The 21,759-nt window shown below is 39.9% G+C and overlaps 1 protein-coding gene across 1 annotated transcript in view; it reads right to left on the reverse strand.

Moving 5' to 3' along the window:
- Nucleotides 1-21,759, reverse strand: part of NYAP1 (neuronal tyrosine phosphorylated phosphoinositide-3-kinase adaptor 1) — a 176,719-nt gene that overhangs the window by 146,524 nt on the left and 8,436 nt on the right. The window lies entirely within an intron of this gene.

Raw genomic sequence — 21,759 nt, forward strand, 5'->3', positions numbered from 1 at the left:
CAGACAATTGACAATTCACAAAATTTAATTTAAAAAAAATCACAAAATGTTATTTAAAAAAATAATCACAAAATGTAATTAAGATAGTGTTTAACTTACTAAATAACAAGAAAAAAATCAGGCAGAATCCCATCTATATTTAAGACAGACAATAATATATTTTTGGTCAAGCTGAGCCTTCTTATAGTAACTATATTATTTATATTTCTTTCATGATTCAGATAGAGAATGCAATTTTAAAAATGTTTTCAATGTACTTCTATCATCAAATTTGTGTTGTTCTTATGTTATACTTTGTTAAAGAGATATCTAGGTACAGTGTCCTCTACTAATATTAGCACCCTTGGTAAATATAATAAGATTATTTTTATTGTTTTACAGTTTGATCTTTTGTTAAAAAAAAATACACAAAAATACTCTGCTCTCATGAATATCAAACAACGCAGGTTTATCGAAAAAATAAATAAATCTTTCTTAAATATATGTGTGGCCCAATTATTGTCACCCTTTTAGTCAATACGTTGTGCTACCTCCCTTTGCCAAGATAATAGCTCTGTGTCTTCTCCTATAATGCCTGATGAGTTTGGAGAATACATGACAAGGGATCTGAGACCATTCCTCCATACAGAATCTCACCAGATCCTACAAATTTCGAGGTTGACGCTGGTGGACTATTCTTCAGTTCACCCCACAGGTTTTCTATGGGGTTCAAGTCACGGAACTGGGATGGCCTTTGCAGGACCTTGGTTTTGTGGTCAGTAAACCATTTATGTGTTTATTTTGATGTAGGTTTGGATCATTGTCCTGCTGGAAGATCCAACCACGGCCCATTTTAAGCTTTCTGGCAGAGGCAGTCAGGTGTTCATTAAATATCTCTTGATATTTGATAGAGTCCATGATGCCATGTATCCTAACAAAATGTCCAGACCCTCTGGCAGAAAAGCAGCCCCAAAACATTAGAGCCACCACCATATTTAACCATGGGCATGAGGTACTTATCCATATGGCTACCTCTCTGTGTGTGCCAAACTCACCATTGATGTTTATTGCCAAAAAACTCTATTAACTCAGACCATAGAACACAATCCCATTTGAAGTACCATTAGTTTCTGGCAAACTGAAGATGCTTGAGTTTGTTTTTGGATGAGAATAGAGGCTTTTTTCTTGAAAGTCTTCCAAACAACCTGTGGTAATGTAGGTGACGTCAGGTTGTAGTTTGGAGACTTTCTGACCCCAAAATCAGCTGTGATCCTTGGAGATACTTTGGCCACTCCAACCATCCTCTTCACAATGCGTTGAGACAATATAGACACAAGTCCTCTTCCAGGATGATTCATAACATTTTCAGTTGACGGGAACGTTTTAATTATTGTCCTAATGGTGGAAATGGGCATTTTCAATGCTTTTGCTATTTTCTTATAGCCACTTCCCATTTTGTGAAGTTCAACAACCTTTTGACACACATTCCTCGGTCTTACCCATTGTGATGAATGACTAAGGGAATTTGGCCTCTGTGTTACCTCCTATTTATACCCCTGTGAAACAGGAAGTCATGGTTGAACAATTTCCTGTTCCTAGTCATCCAGGTGTACTAAAAAATGTAAAATATCAATGGGAATATACTTCAAATATTTGTCTCATATTAATTCATAGGGGTGCCAATAATTGTGCCACACATATATATTTAACAAAGATTTTTTTTATTTTTCAATAAACCTGTGTTGTGTTTGCAATTATTTGATATCCATGAGAGCAGAGTATTTTTGTGTATTTTTTGAACAAAAGATGAAAAGGTTAAACAATAAAAACAAATTTTCACAGCCTTCTTTGCTCATATTTACCAAGGGTGCCAATATTAGTGGAGGGCACTGTAGGTAGTGTGCAAATACATGTCTGGAGCACTACTTGACAGGAAATAGTGCTGCCATCTAGTGCTCTTGTTTATGTATAACATTGTTGCAAAACTGATGCCATATTATACTTCAGACATGTGCACGCTACTGAACTGACCTCCCTGCTTTTCAACAAAGGATAACAAGAAAACAAAGTAAATTTGATACTAGAAGTAAATTGGAAAGTTGTTTAACATTGTATGCTCTATCTGAAACATGAAATACTTTTTTTGGGTTTTATGTACCTTTAAGAAATATAGGGATAGATTACAAGTGGAGCGCTAATTTAATGTGTGCCTGTAAACAGACAAATTTGCCCGTTTACGGGCACAGGTTAAAGGGACAGTCTACACCTTAGTCATCTTAAAGTCTTACCTTAGATTAAACTGCAAATAGCCTCCTGCACCTTTTCTATATCATGCAGCAGGAATGTTAAAAAAAACTTATGTTAAAGGACCACTTAATGCAGTAGAATTGCATAATTAACAAGTGCATAATAAAAAGACAATGATTTAGCACCTACTCTGAATTTCAAATAAGCAGTATTTTTTTTTCTGACAAATGTATTTTTTCTCCCATTTTCCGGCCCCCTGTATCATGTGACAGACATCAGCCAATCACAGACTAGTATATGTATACCCTGTGAGCTTGTGCACATGCTCAGTAGGATCTTGTTCCCCTGAAAGTGTGTATATAAACAGACTAATAAATCTAATAATGGAAGTAAATTGGAAAGTGTCTTAAAACTGCATGCTCTATCTGAATCATAAAAGTTTATTTTGACTTGAGCGTCTCTTTAAAATGAATATTGTTTCTGGACGCCTTGAAATGGCTGCCAAGCACTCTGCTGAATAGCATTGCCATATGCAGCCCAGATCGTGATGTCATCACTGGGCAGAGCTTGGCAGCCATTTCAAAGTGGCAAGAAACAATATTTATTTTAAAAAAACTGTTTTACCATTCCTGCTGCATGATATATAAAGAGGTGCAGGAGGCTATTTGCAGCTTAATCTAAGGTAAGACTTTAGGATGACTAAGGTGTAGGCTGTCCCTTTAAATAACCAGCCATTACAAGTGGCTGGTTAATGCAACCGCAAGCTAGTTGTAGCAATAAACGCTCCGAGGTCAGACCTCTGGTTAATTTAAAAAATGACCCCCAATTGCCCCCAAAATACAGTGTAGTGTGCCTTAATAAAAACAGTAGTAGCATCTTTATTTTATTAAATAATAACTGGACAAAGCAGTTATAAGGGGTTAAAGTGAGCGGGTGTGGAGTGTTAGGAAAAAAACGACACTGAAAAGTGCCTTTACATCGCAGTCTATGGGAACTGTGTTAAAACTGCAAATATATGTGTATAATATATGCTTATATACATATATATTTTACATTTGCTGCCCATCACTGTGTGACTTACCCCCTTCACTGTTCTAGGTTCGGTGCTGTGTATGACGGCATCGGAATGAGGCTCCCATTGGAGCCTATGTAATCGCAAAGCATTGCATTACGCTTTACCTTTAATACCAGCGTATTACAAGTGCTGGTATTACCAGTGGAGCACAAATATCGCTCTCGCGAAAGCACAATTTTGCGCCCCATTCGTAAACTGGCCCATAATGTTCTACATGTGCTCAGCAAAAAAAAAAAAAATAATAAATAATATATATATATATATATATATATATATATTTGTTTAAACATGTAATTTACAGGGACACCACTGTTAGCGTATGAGTTTTGCATTACTAATCCTAGCCAACTATGGGGTTGATCATGATTTGCACTTATTTTCAGCAGATGATTTCTGAACTTTAGACAGTATTGTCAGTGTGTTTTTCCAGTGACCACAATCCCAAAATGATTCTACTATTAATACGACTGAAGCTCTAAATCATGCCTCAAAAAAATAACACAAAATTGTTGCCTGCATATTTCCTAATCCAAAACCCAAATAAAATACTGATGACAAACAAAATGGTCATGTGGTTGGTTTACCAATTACATTGCAGGTTGCAAGACAAGTATAGTGTGCAGAGATGCTAGTTGTGATGTGTGCAGTTAGAGATATGTGTGTATGCCTTTCTCTTATTAAGTGATTTGAATAGAGATATTATGGGTACAGTGGGCATGTGTGTTTGTTGGGTTACTGATTTTGCCAATTATATTATTGTGAAAGTGCTTATTATTATTTTTAATTTTAAAAGGCCATAATAGCCGACAAATGTGCAAAAGCATTTTCATTAACCCCTTAAGGACAAGGCCATTTTCCAATTTCTTTCCCTTAAAGTGAAGGTAAAGTTAGCATCTTTCGATCATTTCAAATGTAAATAGCCTAAAAAATAATGGTAGTTTAATTCATCAATTTCGTTCAAAATCAATATTTACCGTTTTATCCGCTTTTTCTAACTCTACTCTCCTCGTTCTGTAATCTGCCCGTATTTTTTATTTTTTTTGGCAGCCAGGTCCCGTTGTTCTAGTATCCAATTATCTGTCTGGCCGTTAGGCGGCCGTCATTTGACGTCACTGCATAACTATTTGTTCTGCGCATGCGTTAGATACACTTCCTGTATCTTATAAGCAGTGCTCGTTCCAGCTTTGCGCATGCGCAAATCGCCTTCACTCAAGCAATGGTAATAGTTTTTAGTCGCGCAGGCGCAAATTGAGGTTGAGGCGTAATGTGCGCATGCGCAAGATTTAAGAAAATCGCGAACGCGCATTTACCATACGTATAGAGCGGGTGGCAACGCTGTATACGTAATACATCAAGAAAGCAGGAAATAACTGGAAGGAGGAGCTTTAATCGGCCGGACATGAAAAGAAAAAGTATTTATTTTATATTTATATATATAGAAATATATCCTACCAACTTAGCGATCTTGCTATATTTTGACCAATTAGCACACTACTGCTTTCATTTCCTGAAAACTTTACCTTCACTTTAAGGACCAGGGCCATTTTTACATTTCTGCGGTGTTTGCGTTTAGCTGTAATTTTCCTCTTGCTCATTTACTGTACCCACACATATTATATACCGTTTTTCTCACCATTAAATGGACTTTCTAAAGATACCATTATTTTCATCATATCTTATAATTTACTATAAAAAAAATTATAAAATATGAGGAAAAAATTGAAAAAAACACACTTTTTCAAACTTTGACCCCCAAAATCTGTTACACATCTACAACCACCAAAAAACACCCATGCTAAATAGTTTCTAAATTTTGTCCTGAGTTTATAAATACCCAATGTTTACATGTTCTTTGCAAGTTATAGGGCAATAAGTACAAGTAGCACTTTGCTATTTCCAAACCACTTTTTTTCAAAATTAGCGCTAGTTACATTGGAACACTGATATCTTTCAGGAATCCCTGAATATCCCTTCACATGTATATATTTTTTTTAGAAGACATTCCAAAGTACTGATCTAGGCCCATTTTGGTATATTTCATGCCACCATTTCACTGCCAAATGAGATCAAATAAAAAAAATTGTTCACTTTTTCAGAATTTTTTTCACAAACTTTAGGTTTCTCACTGAAATTATTTGCAAACAACTTGTGCAATTATGGCATAAATGGTTGTAAACGCTTCTCTGGGATCCCCTTTGTTCAGAAAAAGCAGACATATATGGCTTTGGCTTTGCTTTTTGGTAATTAGAAGGCCGCTAAATGCCACTGCGCACCACACGTGTATTATGCCCAGCAGTGAAGGGGTTAATTAGGGAGCATGTAGGGAGCTTCTAGGGTTAATTTTAATTTTAGCTTTAGTGTAGTGTAGTAGACAACCCCAAGTATTGATCTAGGCCCATCTTGGTATATTTCATGCCACCATTTCACTGCCAAATGCGATCAAATGAAAAAAAACGTTAAATTTTTCACAATTTTAGGTTTCTCACTGAAATTATTTACAAACAGCTTGTGCAATTATGGCACAAATGGTTGTAAATGCTTCTCTGGGATCCCCTTTGTTCAGAAATAGCAGACATATATGGCTTTGGCGTTGCTTTTTGGTAATTAGAAGGCCGCTAAATACCTCTGCGCATCACACGTGAATTATGACTAGCAGTGAAGGGGTTCATTAGGTAGCTTGTAGGGAGCTTGCAGGGTTAATTTTAGCTTTAATGTAGAGATGAGCCTCCCACCTGACACATCACACCCCCTGATCCCTCCCAAACAGCTCTCTTCCCTCCCCCACCCCACAATTGTCCCATCCAAAATAAAAGGTATTTAAAAAATATATATATATTTTAGCATATTTACATATGCTGATGTGTAGGATCCTCCTTAGCCCCCAACATCCCTGATCCCCCCCCCCCCCCCAAACAGCTCTCTTACTTACTGGTAGCCATCTTGGGTCTGCCAGTACCCAGTTTAGTAAAAAAACATAATTTATGCTTACCTGATAAATTTATTTCTCTTGTAGTGTATCCAGTCCACGGATCATCCATTACTTGTGGGATATTCTCCTTCCCAACAGGAAGTTGCAAGAGGATCACCCACAGCAGAGTTGCAATATAGCTCCTCCCCTCACTGCCATATCCAGTCATTCGACCGAAACAAGCCGAGAAAGGAGAAACCATAGGGTGCAGTGGTGACTGTAGTTTAATTAAAATTTAGACCTGCCTTAAAAGGAAAGGCCGGGCCGTGGACTGGATACACTACAAGAGAAATAAATTTATCAGGTAAGCATAAATTATGTTTTCTCTTGTTAAGTGTATCCAGTCCACGGGTCATCCATTACTTGTGGGATACCAATACCAAAGCTAAAGTACACGGATGATGGGAGGGACAAGGCAGGAACTTAAACGGAAGGAACCACTGCCTGTAGAACCTTTCTCCCAAAAACAGCCTCCAAAGAAGCAAAAGTATCAAATTTGGAAAATTTGGAAAAGGTATGAAGCGAAGACCAAGTCGCAGCCTTGCAAATCTGTTCAACAGAAGCCTCATTTTTAAAGGCCCAGGTGGAAGCCACAGCTCTAGTGGAATGAGCTGTAATCCTTTCAGGGGGCTGCTGTCCAGCAGTCTCATAGGCTAAACGGATTATACTCCGAAGCCAAAAAGAAAGAGAGGTTGCCGAGGCCTTTTGACCTCTCCTCTGTCCAGAGTAAACAACAAACAGGTTAGATGTTTGATGAAAATCTTTAGTAGCTTGTAAGTAAAACTTCAAGGCACGGACTACGTCTAGATTATGCAAAAGACGTTCCTTCTTTGAAGAAGGATTAGGACATAATGATGGAACAACAATCTCTTGATTGATATTCTTGTTAGAAACCACCTTGGGTAAAAACCCAGGTTTTGTACGCAGAACTACTTTATCTGAATGGAAAATCAGATAAGGAGAATCACATTGTAAGGCAGATAACTCAGAGACTCTCCGAGCCGAGGAAATAGCCATCAAAAACAGAACTTTCCAAGATAAAAGTTTGATATCAATGGAATGAAGGGGTTCAAACGGAACCCCTTGGAGAACTTTAAGAACCAAGTTTAAGCTCCATGGAGGAGCAACAGGTTTAAACGCAGGCTTAATTCTAACTAAAGCCTGACAAAATGCCTGAACGTCTGGAACTTCTGCCAGACGCTTGTGTAAAAGAATAGACAGAGCAGAAATCTGTCCCTTTAAAGAACTAGCTGATAATCCTTTGTCCAAACCGTCTTGGAGGAAGGACAATATCCTAGGAATCCTAACCCTACTCCATGAGTAATTCTTGGATTCACACCAATGAAGATATTTACGCCATATCTTGTGATAGATTTTCCTGGTGACAGGCTTTCGTGCCTGTATTAAGGTATCAATGACTGACTCGGAGAAGCCACGCTTTGATAGAATCAAGCGTTCAATCTCCATGCAGTCAGCCTCAGAGAAATTAGATTCGGATGATTGAAAGGACCTTGTATGAGAAGGTCTTGTCTCAGAGGCAGAGTCCATGGTGGAAAGGATGACATGTCCACTAGGTCTGCATACCAGGTCCTGCGTGGCCACGCAGGCGTTATCAGAATCACCAATGCCCTCTCCTGTCTGATTTTGGCAATCAGTCGAGGGAGCAGAGGAAACGGTGGAAACACATAAGCCAGGTTGAAGAACCAAGGAGCTGCTAGAGCATCTATCAGCGTCGCTTCTGGGTCCCTGGACCTGGATCCGTAACAAGGAAGCTTGGCATTCTGGCGAGACGCCATAAGATCCAGTTCTAGTTTGCCCCAACGATGAACCAATTGAGCAAACACCTCCGGATGGAGTTCCCACTCCCCCGGATGAAAAGTCTGACGACTTAGAAAATCCGCCTCCCAGTTCTCTACACCTGGGATATGGATTGCTGATAGGTGGCAAGAGTGAGACTCTGCCCAGCGAATTATCTTGGAGACTTCTAACATCGCTAGGGAACTCCTGGTTCCCCCTTGATGGTTGATGTAAGCCACAGTCGTGATGTTGTCCGACTGAAATCTGATGAACCTCAGGGTTTCTAACTGAGGCCAAGCTAGAAGAGCATTGAATATTGCTCTTAACTCCAGAATATTTATTGGGAGGAGTTTCTCCTCCTGAGTCCACGATCCCTGAGCCTTCAGGGAGTTCCAGACTGCACCCCAACCTAGAAGGCTAGCATCTGTTGTTACAATCGTCCAATCTGGTCTGCGGAAGGTCATACCCTTGGACAGGTGGACCCGAGATAACCAACAGAGAAGAGAATCTCTGGTTTCCTGATCCAGATTCAGTAGAGGGGACAAATCTGTGTAATCCCCATTCCACTGACTGAGCATGCATAATTGCAGCAGTCTGAGATGCAGGCGCGCAAATGGCACTATGTCCATTGCCGCTACTATTAAGCCGATTACCTCCATGCACTGAGCCACCGCAGGACGCGGAGTGGAGTTAAGATTACGGCAAGCATTTAGAAGTTTTGATAACCTGGACTCCGTCAGGTAAATTTAAATTTCTACAGAATCTATAAGAGTCCCTAGGAAGGAAACCCGTGTGAGAGGAGATAGAGAACTCTTTTCTTCGCTCACTTTCCACCCATGCGACCTCAGAAATGCCAGAACTATCTCTGTATGAGACTTGGCAATTTGAAAGCTTGACGCCTATATCAGGATGTCGTCTAGATAAGGAGCCACCGCTATGCTTTGCGGTCTTAGAACCGCCAGAAGAGAGCCCAGAACCTTTGTAAAAATTCTTGGGGCTGTAGCCAACCCGAAGGGAATAGCTACAAATTGGTAATGCCTGTTTAGAAAGGCAAATCTCAGGAACCTATGATGATTCTTGTGAATCGGAATGTGAAGGTAGGCATCCTTTAAGTCCACTGTGGTCATGTACTGACCCTCTTGGATCATGGGTAAGATGGTTCGAATAGTTTCCATCTTGAATGATGGAACTCTGAGGAATTTGTTTAAGATCTTTAGATCCAAAATTGGTTTGAAGGTTCCCTCTTTTTTGGGAACCACAAACAGATTTGAATAAAAAGCCTGTCCTTGTTCCGTCCGCGGAACTGGATGGATCACTCCCATTACTAGGCGGTCTTGCACGCAGCGTAGGAATGCCTCTATCTTTATCTGGTTTGCAGATAATCTTGAAAGGTGAAATCTCCCCTGTGGAGGAGAAGCTTTGAAGTCCAGAAGATATCCTTGAGATATGATCTCCAACGCCCAGGGATCCTGAACATCTCTTGCCCACGCCTGGGCGAAGAGAGAAAGTCTGCCCCCTACTAGATCCGTTGCCGGAAAGGGGGCCGTTCCTTCATGCTGTCTTGGAGGCAGCAGCAGGCTTTCTGGCCTGCTTGCCCTTGTTCCAGGACTGGTTAGATTTCCAGGCCAGCTTGGATTGAGCAAAAGTTCCCTCTTGTTTTGAAGCAGAGGAAGTTGATGCTGAACCTGCCTTGAAATTTCAAAAGGCACGAAAATTAGACTGTTTGGCCCTTGATTTGGCCCTGTCCTGAGGAAGGGTATGACCCTTACCTCCAGTGATGTCAGCAATAATTTCTTTCAAACCAGGCCCGAATAAGGTCTGCCCTTTGAAAGGAATGTTGAGTAATTTAGATTTTGAAGTCACGTCAGCTGACCAGGATTTAAGCCATAGCGCCCTACGTGCCTGGATGGCGAATCCGGAATTCTTAGCCGTTAGTTTAGTCAAATGAACAATGGCATCAGAAACAAATGAGTTAGCTAGCTTAAGTGTTCTAAGCTTGTCAATGATTTCAGTCAATGGAGCTGTATGGATGGCCTCTTCCAGGGCCTCAAACCAGAATGCCGCCGCAGCAGTGACAGGCGCAATGCATGCAAGGGGCTGTAAAATAAAACCTTGTTGAATAAACATTTTCTTAAGGTAACCGTCTAATTTTTTATCCATTGGATCTGAAAAAGCACAACTGTCCTCAACCGGGATAGTGGTACGTTTTGCTAAAATAGAAACTGCTCCCTCCACCTTAGGGACCGTCTGCCATAAGTCCCGTGTAGTGGCGTCTATGGGAAACATTTTTCTAAATATAGGAGGGGGGGAAAAACGGCACACCGGGTCTATCCCACTCCTTACTAATAATTTCTGTAAACCTTTTAGGTTTTGGAAAAACATCAGTACACACCGGCACTGCATAGTATTTATCCAGTCTACACAATTTCTCTGGCACTGCAATTGTGTCACAGTCATTCAGAGCAGCTAACACCTCCCCAAGCAATACACGGAGGTTCTCAAGCTTAAATTTAAAATTAGAAATCTTAGAATCAGGTTTCCCCGAGTCAGAGATGTCACCCACAGACTGAAGCTCTCCGTCCTCAGGTTCTGCATATTGTGACGCAGTATCAGACATGGCTCTTACAGCATCTACGCGCTCTGTATCTCGTCTTACCCCAGAGCTATCGCGCTTGCCTCTTAATTCAGGCAATCTGGCTAATACCGCTGACAGGGTATTATCCATGATTGCAGCCATGTCCTGCAAAGTAATCGCTATGGGCATCCCTGATGTACTTGGCGCCATATTAGCGTGCGTCCCTTGAGCGGGAGGCAAAGGGTCCGACACGTGGGGAGAGTTAGTCGGCATAACTTCCCCCTCGACAGAACCCTCTGGTGACAATTCTTTTATAGATAAAGACTGATCTTTACTGTTTAAGGTGAAATCAATACATTTAGTACACATGCTCCTATGGGGCTCCACCATGGCTTTTAAACATAATGAACAAGTAGTTTCCTCTGTGTCAGACATGTTTGTACAGACTAGCAATGAGACTAGCAAGCTTGGAAAACACTTTAAAACAAGTTAACAAGCAATATAAAAAACGTTACTGTGCTTTTAAGAAAAACAAAATTTGTCAAAATTTGAAATAACAGTGAAAAAAGGCAGTTACACTAACTAAATTTTTACAGTGTATGTAACAAGTTAGCAGAGCATTGCACCCACTTGCAAATGGATGATTTACCCCTTAATACCAAAAACGGAATAATAAATGAAAAAAACGTTTTTAAAACTAGTCACAACAACTGCCACAGGTCTACTGTGGTTGTTACCCTCCTCAAACACGACTTTTGAAGCCTTTTGAGCCCTTCAGAGATGTCCTGTATCATGCAGAGGGAAGCTGAGTGTCTCTGTCTGTAATTTTAGCAGTGCAGAAAAACGCTAAAATAGGCCCCTCCCACTCATATTACAACAGCGGAAAGCCTCAGGAAACTGTTTCTATCAAGCCAGCCATGTAGAAAAAAAACTAGGCCCCAATAAGTTTTATCACCAAGCATATATAAAAACCATTAAACATGCCAGCAAACGTTTTATATTGCACTTTTATAAGAGTATGTATCTCTGGTGATAAGCCTGATACCGGTCGCTATTAAATCACTGTATTTAGGCTTAACTTACATTAATCCGGTATCAGCAGCATTTTTCTAGCAAATTCCATCCCTAGAAATATGTTAACTGCACATACCTTATTGCAGGATAACCTGCACGCCATTCCCCCTCTGAAGTTACCTCACTCCTCAGAATATGTGAGAACGGCAGTGGATCTTAGTTACTTCTGCTAAGATCATAGAAACCGCAGGCAGATTCTTCTTCTAATGCTGCCTGAGATAAAATAGTACACTCCGGTACAATTTAAAAATAATAAACTTTTGATTGAAGTTGAAAAACTAACTATAATACACCACTCTCCTCTTACTACCTCCATCTTTGTAGAGAGTTGCAAGAGAATGACTGGGTATGGCAGTGAGGGGAGGAGCTATATAGCAGCTCTGCTGTGGGTGATCCTCTTGCAACTTCCTGTTGGGAAGGAGAATATCCCACAAGTAATGGATGATCCGTGGACTGGATACACTTAACAAGAGAAAAACTGCTTTTTTTATTTTTATTAATTTTTTCTGTAGTGTAGCTTCCCCCAGCCAAAGACCAACCCCCCACCCCCTCCCAGATCCCTTAGATGTCTTTTTTAAAATTAATTTTTACCCCACTCTATCCTACTTTTTTTAAAAAATATTTCTTTAGTGTAGCCGTTCCCACCCGCTTCCACCCCGTGCACGCGCCCTCCCCTGCCCTCCCATGCACGCGTGCGCGACTCCGTGCGCACCCCGACGTGCACGCCCACAATCCCGCCCCCCTCAACGTCATATGGCCTATCGATGGCTGCCCACCCGCCTCCTACGTAAGCTCCCACCCACCAACGATACCAGCCATCGATGTCCGGTGCAGAAAGGGCCACAGAGTGGCTCTCTCTGCATCGGATGGCCAAGGGGTGTTATTGCAGGATGCCTCGATATCGAGGCATCACTGCAATAACCGGAAAGCGGCTGGAAGCGAGCAGGATCGTTTCCAGCCGTTTTAAACCCCTAATGTTGTACAGGGTACGTTGCTGGTATTGAAAGTTTTGTGTGCGACGTACCCTGTACGACATGCGTCGTTAAAGGGTTAAAAAAAGACTATCAACCGCAAACGGGTTAAAAACACAGTAGAAGTACCACAGCGCACTGCTTGTCCTGAGGGAAAACTGATGCTGATCCAATCAACAGCGCTAGTTCCACATCTGAGTTGTGGGACTAATAGTGTTGATTGGATTAACAATGGTTTCCACTCTGTACCAGCAGTGCTCTGGGTACTTCTACTGTGTTTCGAACTTGTTTGAGGGAGTTAAATACACAGTAGCTTAGGGTCTAAAGTCTTAAAATTACATGCTCTAACAAATTAATTGATTAAGCAGGTAGTATCTCTATATGTTTGGTGACCTTGCTTCCTAACACCATCCAATAATTTCAGTGTGCTTTGCTCATGCGCAAATGTTATGTTCAAAAACTTTTTTGGGGTACTTGGCAATATTTGAAAAGTTTGGGTTTATCAAGTCCTTTAAGCTGCTTATTTGAAAAGTTAAAATTGACCTTGTAAAGGTGCTGTTAAGTATTGAGAATCTGATTTATAATCAGCCAAACGGGACTGGCACATGTTAAGTGCTAGACCGACAATGGAAAAAAGGCTGCTGATAAACAACCAAAAATGGATTGTGATCACGTAGACATCAAAAGGACTCATCATAGATAATGATCAATTGATAAATTGCGATCAACCACTCAGTGATTAAAGGGACATTCTGGTCAAAATTAAAATGCATATAGATGATTTACATATTTCCTTAGAAACGTGTCCAATATTCATATATTGGCAAAAATTATTCTAGTAAAAGTTATCACTGTTTTAGTGTTAACATTTCTTGCTGCATGTGAAGCATAGAAATATTCTCAGTGCACCAGCATTTTAAATATTGCAGCTGCTCAGAGAGCCAGTGGGGCTTGTATCAAGTCAACAATTATTCAAATTGAGTCATTACCAGATGATACAAGCAGCTTAGGACCTCTGAGCAAGTGCTGCATTTAAAATGCTGGTACACAGAGCAGTGCGACAAACCCAGACGCCAGGAAGTCCCTGGCTCCTAGCATCTTACCCCTAGCTCCTAACTGTTTTGGTTATTCTCCATAAATCTACATACAAATAACACTGTATGGCTTATAAAAGTATGTCTGGCTCCTAAATATTCTTACTGGATTCAACATTTAAAACATATTTGTCTATCCCTGACTTAAAGGGACATAAACCCCCCCCAAAAAATCTTTCATGATTCAGATACAGCATACAATTTTAAACACCTTTTCAATTTACTTCTATTATCTAATTTGCTATTTTCTTTTAATATCCTTTGTTGAAAAGGATACCTAGATAGGCTCAGGAGCTGGGAGCTAGCTGCTGATTGGTGGCTGCAAATATATGCCTCTTGTCATTGGTTTATTGATGTGTTCAGTAAGCTCCCAGTAGTGCATTGCTTCACCATCAATAAAGGATACCAAGAGAATGAAGCAAATTTGATAATAGAATGAAATTGGAAAGTTGTTTAAAATTGTATGCTTTATCTGAATCATCAAAGAAAAATTTGAGGTTTCATGTCCCTTTAAGTACACTCTTAACCCCTTGAGTGCTAATGACGGCTCAGAGCCGTCATTAGCACTCAACTACTTTTTTCCAATCTGGGGGCCCCCACCAGCTCCTACCCCGGCGATCGGGCCTGCATAGTGACAGGCATCGCCGGGGCTTCCTGTTACACGCGGTGACGTCACGCGCAATGACGTGATGACGTCACCACGCAACTTTATTTAAAATTGTCCATACAAACCTGTATCTCAGGGATCTAAGCAGCTACAGACCCCCAAGAACTACCATTGGAAAGGTAATCGCCTAACCTTTCCAATGGTATAAGTCTTGGGGATCTGGGGGGGAAAATAAAAAAAAAACTAAGTAAAAAACTGAAAAATATAGAATTCAGCTTAGCACTCAAAGGGTTAAAACAGCTATAGCTTTAACTAGAAGCATTTTTGCTAATACATGTATATTGCAAAAATGATTCTATTTAAAACTGAAATGCACCCATGTGCATTTCAATTTTGGCTGAAATGTCCCTTTAAGATCATAGGTAACACCCACCAGTTCAGCTTCCAATATAAACTTGACCAGTGATTGGTAGGTTGTGTGACAGATGCTCCTGATTGGTCTGGAGCTGCAATGTTTGTGGCTGGCACACAACAGAGGACTAGATTACAAGTGAAGTGTTATCTTTATCATGAGTCACGCAAACAATATCGTCGTGAGGCTGCGATAATTTTATCAAATCCGTATCACAAGTCGGGCATTAAAAAAAAAAAAAATTTCAGAAAGATATAGTTTCAATGACAAACACCAAGCAGAAACTAACATTTGCATTACAAGTTAATGTTTAAGCATTAGAACTAAACTAAAGTCGTAAAGTCAATGTGACTGCCCATACAGGACTTATTTATTGCATAAATAACAAGTTCATGATAAAAAGACAATGATGTCACACATAGGGGTCAATTTACTAAAGTGAGAGCGGACATGATGTAGCGTATCATGTCCGCTGCACATCGATAAATGACAGAAGTTCTTGTGAACTGCTGGTGCAATACCACACCCTGCAGATTTGTGGTCAATCGGCTGCTAGCAGGGGGTGTCAATCAACCCGATCGTATTCGATTGGGTTGATTTCTGTCCGCCGTCTTTAGACCGCTGCTTCATAACTTCTGTTTCCGGCGAGCCTGAAGGCTTGCCAGAAACACGGGGCATCAAGCTCCGTATGGAGCTTGATAAACTGACCCCCTACTCTAAATTTCAAATAAGTGGTAGATTTTTTTCTTACCATTCCCCCCCCCCAATTTTCTGCCCAGTGACAGACATCAGCCAATCACAGACTAGTATACCCTGTGAGCTTGTGCACATGCTCAGTACGATCTTGCTCCCTAGAAAATGTGCATATAAAAAGATATTGTGCAAAATTTGATAATGGAAGTAAATTGGAAAGTGGCTTAAAACTGCTGCTCTATCTGAATCATAAAAGTTTATTTCGACTTGAGTGCCCCTTTATAATAAACAGAAAACGGAACAAGGGCCATTATACACTCATTTTTTCTTTGCATAAATGTTTTGTAGATGATCTATTTATAAAGCCCATAAAGTTTTTTTTTTTTAAAATGTATAATTTTGCTTATTTTTAAATAACATTGCTCTGATTTTCAGACTCCTAACCAAGCCCCAAAGTTTTATGTGAATACCGTCAGCTACCTTCTCCAGCTTGCTCCTTTTTGTGTAAAGGGTCTTTTCATATGCAAAAGAAGGGGGAGGGGGGGTGTCTTATTTCCCACTTGCAGTGGGCTCTCCAACTGCCTTTTCAACAGAGCTAAACTGAGAGCTTCTAAGTAAGTTTTTAAACCGTTTTATACTGGATTTTTATATCAGTATCTGTGCATCTTATTCTTTATAGTAGTGTCTATTACATGCAGTTATATGAAAATGAGTGTATACTGTCCCTTTAAAGACATTTTAGAAAGAAGCATTGCTTTTGTGGATGGGCAAAACACACAGATGACATTTTAGATGTATTTAATATACAATGGTTTAAATTCGTTATGGCTTTATTCGTATCTGTTTTATAGTTCTTCCGTATTGTATGACACAAATTAATTATTCGCCGACACAATAAACACCACTCTCTCAGCAGACATTTGAATCCTGATCCTCTAGTCCAGTGTTTCCCAACCGCGATCCTCAAGTACCCCCAACGGGCCTGGTTTTCATTATAGCTGAACTAGAGCACAGGTGAAGTAATCAGCTGATCAGTAACCAACCTGCTCTCATCCATCAGCTGATTATTTAACCTGTGCTCTAGTTCAGCTATAATGAAAACCAGGACTGTTGGGGGTACTTGAGGACCTTAAGCATATGTGTTTATGCTGCTGAAACAGTAAAAACTTTTACTAGAAGCATTTTTTCTAATAGAAGCATTTTTGCAATATACTTCTATCTAACATTTAAATGCATCCATGCACCTTTCAATTTTTAACTTTCTATCCCTTTAAGTCACTTGGCTGAAAGTACCACACACTGAACAGGGAATATACACCTGCAAATGCATCACTGAAGCCTCAATCAATTTCATAGATGCAAAATGGCAGAAAAAAAGAGCTACTGCCCATTTGCAGCGCCACTCTTCTCTAGCAACATATTGTAGTTGTAAACTATTGAGGCATAGGTGACTTTTAAAAATCATAGATACCAATCAGAGGACCTAAAACACTGCACGTTTATGTGAACAGCATTTTTTTTAGATTTTGTTAAAAGTACTGGACTATCCAGTCCAAACTTGGACACCTGGCAACCCTCATGAGACCACTTACTTAATTATGAGAAGAATATCCCCTTTCAACTAATGGGTTACATGATCCACTAAACAAGAGCTCAACATACCCGGGAGACAGGGAGCCACTGGCTCCTAGACGTTTACGGCAGCTCCTAATTTTGTGTGTTATTCTCCATATATCTATATACAAACACCACTGTCTATTCTTACTGGCTCCTAAATTTTAAACAGTTCTTTCAACCCCTGCACTAGACCTAATAATAAGCTAATAATAATATCCCTATTTTTTCTTCATATATTTAGCTAAAAACACGCAGACCACATAAGTATCCCCATATCTTCTGGAGAGAGGTAATCTCTTGATGTGTTGTGTGTGCCCTGACGATCAGATGATTTACTTATCAAGCTGTGTATGCAGCTTTAGAGCTATTGCCCTTAAATAGGACACATTTACTTATGCCCTTCCTGTCTTTTTTTTTTTTTTTTTTTTAAACAAGTCAGCCATCATTACAGTCAATCAGGAGGCCTTTTTAAACTAAGCAGAATATTCTCTCACATTAAAGGGATAGGAAACCCCAACATTTTCTTTCATGATTTGGATAGAACATACAATTTTAAACAACTTTCAAATTTACTTCCATTATTAAATTTGCTTCATTCTTTTGTTATCCTTTGCTTAAGGAACATCAATGCACTACTGGCAGCAAAGTGAACACATCTAGTCAGCCAATCACAAAAGACAAATGTGTGTAGGCACCAATTAGCAGCAACTCCCACTAGTGTAGGATATGTGCGTATTCTTTTTTTAACAAGGGATGCCAAGAGAACAAAGCACATTTGAAAATAAAAGTGAATTTAAAGGTGTCTTAAAATTGCATGCTCTATCTGAATAATGCAAGTTTAATTTTGACTTTTCTATCCCTTTAATGTCAAACAGAGAGAAGCACTAAAGTCCAATATGAAAAGAGAAACAGTCTTTTCCTCAGAATGAAACAATGTAGCAAAGTTACAGTCTTACTTGGTATAGATGATAAAGCAGGTAATACGTAGGTAAATTAAAGGGAGAGGAAACTCCAAATTTTTCTTTCATAAATTTGGATAGAACATACAACTTTAAACAATTTTCCATTTACTTCTATTATCAAATTTGCTTCATTATCTTGTTATCCTTTGCTGAAGGAGCAGATTTGCACTACTGGCAGCTAGATTTACACATCTAGGGCGCGATCAGATATAGATCGTAGTTTGCGGCGCAAGCGAGGGAACCCCCACCGCCCGTAGTTTCAGCGCGCAACTCGAGCTATCACATATACGGCGCCGTCAGATGCTAAAGTGCCGTAAGTCGGATAAACCAGCGATGTCCAGAAATCTGCGTAAGTACAAATTTCTGGAGTCGCCAGTGACGGCGCCTACAAAACCTGACTAAGTTATAAAATCTCCCGTACTGTCTAACACGCCTCCCAAACATAGCCCGACACGTATACCCCTCTATCCCCCTCACTCTCCTAATAATAAAAAATGTATTAACCCCTAAACCGCCGCTCCCGGACCCTGCTGCACCTAATAAAGTTATTAATCCCTAAACCGCCGCTCCCGGACCCCGCCGCCACCTACATTAACTACCCCCTAATGTGAGCCCCTTACACCGCCGCCACCTACATTACCTACCCCCTAATGTGAGCCCTTACACTGTCGCCAGCTATATTAAATTATTAACCCCTAATCTAATCCCCCTACCCCGCCGCCAGCTATATTAAATTATTAACCCCTAATCTAATCCCCCTACCCCGCCGCCAGCTATATTAAATTAATTAACCCCTAAAATACTAAACTATCCCTACCACTAAACCTAAGTCTAACCCTACAAATAGCCCTGAAAAGGGCTTTTTGCGGGGCATTACCCCAAAGTAAACAGCTCTATTGCCTGCCCTTAAAAGGGCTTTTTGCGGGGCTTTGCCCCAAAGTAATCAGCTCTTTTACCAGCCCTTAAAAGGGCTTTTGGGGGGGCATTGTCACAAAGTCAACAGCTCTTTTGCCTATAAGCTAAATCCCCCTACACCGCCGCCACCTATAATAACTGTATTAACCCCTAATCTAGCTATTATAGGATTTATATTTATTTTACAGGTAACTTGGTATTTATTTTAACTAGGTACAATAGCTATTAAATAGTTAATAACTATTTAATAGCTACCTAGTTAAAATAATTACCAATTTACTTGTAAAATAAATCCTAACCTAAGTTACAAATACACCTACACCACATATACATACACACACATACATGCATATATATAATCATCCAAACACCAGCATATCCCACACATTGACAACCGCTTGGGTGCAAACATATATACAGTATATAATAGATCATTATAGTTGAAAAATGACATGGTCTAAGACTATCTACCACAAAGGGGTTAAATAAAAAACACTATAGAAGTACTGCTCATGAACCGCAAAGTACTGATTGAATAGGCAGCGCTAGTCGCACTTCTCAGATTCTCATAATTTGTGCTGCTGAGCTGTGATTTCTGCTCTGGACCAGCAGTAGCGCAAGGTTGAAAGTATTAAAAAATATATGCTCTAAGATTAAAATTACAGCTTGTAATTTTTTGACTATGATGGCGCTTCAATACTTACTTGAGACTTTCATTATTTATTTTGTCCCCTTTTCCTGCATTGTGAAATTTCCAATTTTCCTGAGTTTCTATGAAGTAATGGGTACTGCCATGTTAAAAAGTAGTTATCCCTTGTCTAGTCTCTTCTACTGAGGACAATTGAAGACAAAAAGTGTGCAAATGAAAACTTTTAAAATATAGCAATGCTAAAGAAATGTTTTAAAATGATAAAATTACTTTAACATTTGTTTCTTCCACAAACCATTGTTTGCACAGTTGCACACTCTATAATGTCCCTAATTGCCCTCAGCAGAAAAGATTAGATAAGAGAAACCTAGGTTTTAACATGTCAGTGCCTATTTCTTTATAGAAGCTAAAATTGTATACATTAGTTCTTAAAATTTAAATTTGTATTTTAAAGATACAACATCTACATATCCCTAAGGTAACCTTTGCTTTCATTATATCACAACTTCATAATTATTTTTCCCAGAGGGAAAAAAATAACATTGCAAACCCCTGATTCAATGAACACATCACCAGGTCAATAAAGATGCAATAGTTTTGGCTAATGTTTTTGGTAAGGTAACCAAAATGGTTCTTTAACCAGCTGAGCCTGAAAGCCATAGTCAACCACAGTGATCACATTTTATTCACATGCGGCTAGAAGGAGGAGCTTAGAATAAAAAACAATGTTTTTTTAAAAAAAAAGCACAGGTCTACAAAATCCCAGGCAAAAAGCTCTTTGTGAAAGACAGACAGTACTTTTTAAAACAACAGTTATTCTGAAGTCTGAACAAAATGACAGATCATGCTTTGCATTTTCCTTTTAGCACGGATTTCATGGCTCAGATGGCTGCTATGAAATTTCCTGCTGGGGTATGTAGTCAGGCTTAAAAGAAAATGATTCACTTTTTTTTATACAAAACATCATGCAGCATGAGCACCATAGTTAGTAACTATATACCAGCCAGCCAGGTCCCAGGATTTAGGAACTAAACATTTTGCTGATCATCTTCTTACTATCACGTCTGACTCTTATGGACAGTTCTGACTCTTACTATATCACCGGGACCACAACACGCTCATCACCCCCCTCCTCACCAGTCCTCCCACCTGGTCACCCCTGCCCTGCTGGCCCCTCCCTCCTCACCAGTCTTCTCCGCTCCGGCCTCGGTGACTGTCCTCCTGGGCTGAGTCCTGACTCCTATTCGATCCCACTCACACTGCGATCATGCGTATCAGTGCGTTCGATCCTCACAGCCGCACCTCACTGCCCTGGGAGGGAGATCACGTGCGTGTCTCCCTCCATCCATGTGCTCGCTAGTCGGCAACAGTCTGGGACAGGAAGGCGGGCGGCGGAAGTAAGGAAAACGTCACGTGACCTCGGCAAAAAGCCGGGTCACGTGACCGCAGAACGAAAATTATTTTTTTTATAAATTTACCGGAAAAAAAATAAAAATATAAAAAAAAAAAAAAAAAAACAGTTGAAAGTGCCACTTTGCCGCCCCCCAAATATGTCGCCCTAGGCACCGGCCTTGTTGGCCTAGGGATAAATACGCCCCTGACCTACACTATCAATAAATTAGATAAACTACAAATCTCTAAACTAAAATACAACTAAATACACTAAACTAAATTACAAAACAAAAAAACCCCACTAAATTACAAAAAATAAAAAAAGATTACAAGAATTTTAAGCTAATTACACCTATTCTAAGCCCCCTAATAAAATAAAGCCCCCCAAAATAAAAAAATGCCCTACCCTATTCTAAATTAAAAATTAACCAGCTCTTTTACCAGCCCTTAAAAGGGCTTTTTGCGGGGCATGCCCCAAAGTAAACAGCTCTTTTGCCTGTAAAAAAAAAACAATACCACACCCCAACATTAAAACCCACCACCCACGACATACAAACACCCAGTCCAGGATCCGCTGACCTATGCCGATAACAAGACCAACATTCTGGGAGGGGAGGAGTGCCGGACCGCCACAACTGTTAATACCGCTCATCATAAGAGAGAGATGCTTACCTTTACTATTCACACTTCGAGACCAGAGGACATTTGTCAAAATTTATATGGACTTTATTT

This window comes from Bombina bombina, chromosome 6 (genome assembly GCF_027579735.1).
Source record: "Bombina bombina isolate aBomBom1 chromosome 6, aBomBom1.pri, whole genome shotgun sequence".
NCBI lineage: Eukaryota > Metazoa > Chordata > Amphibia > Anura > Bombinatoridae > Bombina > Bombina bombina.